Raw genomic sequence first — 4,324 nt, 5'->3', positions numbered from 1 at the left:
AGAGACAGGCCCGCCTGTGGTCACCGAGGGCCACGGTTCTGTTTGAAGTTAACGTCAGTTTAACCCCCAGCCAGCGACCGTCCTCAGGTGTGAGCAAACGGCGAGCTCGGCGGGTGCTGATACTTGTGCGGAGAAACAAGGAGAAAGTTGGATGCATCAGGTAGGGAGAGGTGGCGGGTGTGCGGGCAGGGACACGCAGCCGCTGCCCTGCCCAGCGCAGGTTATCGTGCCTTGAGCTCAGGGCACCTTTCGGAGCTCCAAGCCTCCTGCAGGAACGTCAGACGCTGCTACCCGCCACAAACACAGCATGGCCAGCTCTCTTAGCTCTGTTTAGTGTAAAGATAAAATGAACTCTTCAGTCAACAGTATCTGTTACTTACAAAGCACTACCAGCATCCATGGGGTGGAAAAAATCCTTATATCCTATGCTCCCACTGATTTCAAACACTGTCTACTTGCCCTCTTCCCCTCCCAATGCCACTGCTGAACCAATTTCTGTTCACTCCTACAATGCTGCTCCAAGAGAAGTCAAAATCCATATATTTTGTCAGAGATAACGTGAATTGGTATCCTATGTTACAGTTAAACTATCTGTTGCACGCTTTACCCAGATTTTTAAACCAAATATTGCACATTCTGCACATTCTCACAAAATACATGATCTCTTTGTCTTTGTAACAGCATGAGAAGGATTTGATGTGACCCAACAAACCAATGACATTCATAGCTAGGGCTGGCAATAACTTCCAAGGTGGCAGTCATTTTGGATAAGTGCCTGACTTGTAACAGTCTAAACGCTGCAATGATTTCCCTAAGCACAAGGAAAATAGAAATTTTGTTTATCAAAGTCCCCTATTTCACCAAGTTCACCCAGTCATTATGATCAACATTAGCCACAGGTTATTTTAAAGACTCGCGATGGAGTTTTTGCTTAGTTTGCGGACATTTCCAACGTAGTCCATCTCATTTTGATTCCAGGTTGTTAGTGCACAGAAAAGTAGGGAACAGAAAAACCTACTGAATTCCCAAGGAAATTATAAGCAGTGACTTTTCAAATCACTAGCACATAGACACACCCTTAGCGGCAAGAAGTATTTTCTGAATGTTTTCACCTTCATTTGCTCTTAGCTTACATAATTTACTATGTTTTATTCTTGCACTGAAGTATGGGAGAATTTTGCTTAAGCAACAAGTAAGTTGAGGTCCTCAGCCGAGTTTACAAAAACAGCACGAGGGATTTTCATCAAAGTACATGGACATTGTGTGGCTGTAAAACCATGGAGATTCCTTGTCCTGTCACTAGGGCATTAATTATATTATCTACAGTGACCTTAAACTATTTTTTCTAGATGAATAATATATGTTTGGAAAAAAAAAAAAAAGTGTTCAGCATAGCTCCAGTATTCCATTTTCCATTTCATTTCTCGTGAACAAAGAAATTGTAAGTACATTTGCTCTGTGTGTGTGATAGGTAGCTCGACAGACAGATGGGCTGAGAAGTGACTGATTGAATGGCTAGAGGTTCATGTACCTCTGTGCACTAAAATCCGAGCAAGTGGGCAGCTGAAGTAGTTTCAGAGCCCGTGAGAGGAAATCTTTCATCTTATAGTTTTCTTCTTGGCTTATTTTAATTATCATACAAACAATGTCAACTGTTTTTATTTTAGTAAAGTGTCAAGGGTTACAAAGGATGGTCTTTGCCTCCATGGACACAATTGCCACATGCCAAAGGATGATATGTTTTTCTGAGTTCTCCCTGGGTGAAGATATTGACCTAAAATTGGAAGTTGCTCATTCTCTCTCTAATTCTTATCTGCTCAGAAAGTAGGACAAAACTATTTTTCCTCCATGGCTGAGATTCCTGTCCATCAGTGCTCACACATAACCCAGATTTTTTTATTTTCTGTTCAAAGGCTGTTATCACAGTTATCATGTCGTTCTGTAGTAAAGGCTAAAAATATTTGGATGTAATCAAACAAATACTCTGTTTTGTGGTGGATTGTGGTAACAAAGTAACTGGTTTTTAAATGGGAAAAAAACCTATAAAAGAAAATATAGTTTGTTGTTACCAATAGAAATGTTCTTTGGAAGAACAAGTGCTGAGTGGGAGATAATGTCCTGCAATTCTTACTTTTTCCTTTTCCCATCCAAATTCCACTGACCTAATCCAAACACCACTAAGGGTAATGCATTTATTAAATAAATCATCTGTGGGTTTCAGGCACCTAACAAGAGGATATCTTTGAAGATCTCAAGCTATATATAGGAGTGTGTATATTACGAGTGAGTCTTAGGGTCATATGATCTCATTCTTGAATGAATTGTTCAAATGAGAAAGGAAAGATACATTTGAACTTCTGTTTCCAAGTAACTCAATATTAGGTGATGTGCATCTCACTGCAAGGTTTTACAGTCACATTTGGAAAAGGAAGATGTCAAGAAGACCTATGTTTTTTTCAAATCAGATTTATGACTCCATAGTTTTCAAAAAGAAGCTATGTCATTTATGTTACAAGGTAGTGTAGAGCTAAATCCTTTAAAAACAGTATTATTAAATCTGAACAGTCAGCCAAAACAAACTTGGTGCAGCTACTATGTGCAACGCTTTGAACCTTAGTGCAAGTGATTAGTAGCAATGAAGTTAAACCAATTTAATCCTATTTTGGTAAAATATATTTATCAAATGACAGATTAAAATTGACATAGAGAAAGATTATTAATGTAGAACTATTTTTGCTTTTGAATTTCTAGTAAACACTTTTTGAAATCTGGCCTTTTCCTTAAGTGCCTGCATCCCCTTTCTGTATATATATACATAACACGTATACAGAGTATTTAATAGGTCACCAGGGAAGAATACATTTTTAGTGTTGTGTTTTCATCATGTTGGGGTTTTTTGTGTGTAAGATATACATATATTTTAGTTTAGTTTAGGAGCATATATAAAACAACTGAAATTCCACAGCAGAATGCTTTGTCACAATGTGCCCTGAATAGCCAAGGGATTTGAATAAAGCAAATGAAACTCAGAGATTTACTGGCATACAGCAGATCAGATAAAGAATTAAAACAGAAAGACCATCTGCTCCAACGCTTTGAACTCTGTTATTTACAAGTCCTGCTCATGTGGTTAAATGGAAATATTTTGTTAAATATATGACTTCAATTTGATTTCTAATGTAATGTGTTTCAGAAATATATTAAAGAATAGCTATTGACCCTTTGGTACACATAATGAAATTCAGTTACTTAACTTCTTTTTTTTCCTTTAGTTTACAGCCACAGTCAAGAAAGCAGGACATATAACTGTCAGCTAGTGTTTTTATAAAAGTCAAGTGATGATATAAAAAAAAGTTCACTCTCATAATGCCTCTTAATTTTACAGTAAGGTTCTATTCATTGCCTCTTTCCTCTTCAAAAATTTAGTAGAAAGAAAAGAACTTCCAGGTAAATACAAATCTTCATGAAAACAAGTTGCGCAATTTTCAAAGAGTCAATCTGAGATACAATGCCCATTGAAGACATATAAACGTTCTTTCTAGATCTGTGTTGAAAATTGAAAGTGGCACTTTGAACCAGTTATCTATTAAAAATGAAATAAGGATGTAAAGTAGCTGATCCCTAGAAACTTAGAGATGATGACTGTCTCTTCAAAGTCTCAAAATACAATATTTAAAACAGAAACTGTAATTACTTACAAGTTTTCCAGACTTTCTAATCCACAGAGACAATTTATTATGGTTTGCCACACTGTTGCCAAACATCACCACAAAATGCAAGCCATAAAGCCAGAGAAGGAAGATTCTTACCTAGATAATAATAGGACTTGTCTGATGCCAGAAAGGAAGAATGGGATAATAATATCTTTTCTGAAAAAAATCTCCACTGTGGAATTAATGAAAACCACCAAAAAGAACAATCAGGAGTCTGGGGGGATTACAAAAACCTGGTAAATCCAGTGGTGATCATTGACGAGATCGTTTTCAGGAAGCTCTTCCTGCAACAGCTGAATTTATCTACAGTGGAACAGAAATGCCACATGTGTTTATCTCCTATGCTCTAACTCACTGCTTCTGATGAGGTGAAATCTTGACTGGAAATCTACAACCTCCTGGAGCCTTCACAGTACATTTAGTATGAATTCACACAGCTTCTACAACTAGGAAGCTCTCCCCACAGAAAGGGAGGAGTGTACTCTTACCATCCTGGTGTGGATGTCATTCAGTTAACCATCAAAAATATGGAAATAATTTTGTGGCTTACTGTCCTTCCTGCTCTGCATTTGGAAGGAAAATTTGTTTGGGACTCAGACCTTAGAATTATG

The 4,324-nt window shown here is 37.5% G+C and overlaps 1 protein-coding gene across 1 annotated transcript in view; it reads right to left on the bottom strand.

Annotated features, from left to right (window-relative positions):
* Positions 1 to 4,017, bottom strand: part of GABRA1 (gamma-aminobutyric acid type A receptor alpha1 subunit) — a 47,144-nt gene extending 43,127 nt beyond the window's left edge. Inside the window, exon 1 of the mRNA XM_026858312.1 lies at positions 3,810 to 4,017. The gene's annotated coding sequence lies outside the window, so the exon portion shown is untranslated. The remainder of the gene's footprint in view (positions 1 to 3,809) is intronic.
* Between the last annotated feature and the right edge of the window lie 307 nt (positions 4,018 to 4,324).

This window comes from Athene cunicularia, assembly GCF_003259725.1.
Source record: "Athene cunicularia isolate RWA chromosome 13 unlocalized genomic scaffold, athCun1 chr13_part1, whole genome shotgun sequence".
Classification (NCBI taxonomy): domain Eukaryota; kingdom Metazoa; phylum Chordata; class Aves; order Strigiformes; family Strigidae; genus Athene; species Athene cunicularia.
Note: the sequence above shows the minus strand (reverse complement) of the source record. Positions and strands in the feature narration are given on the sequence as shown.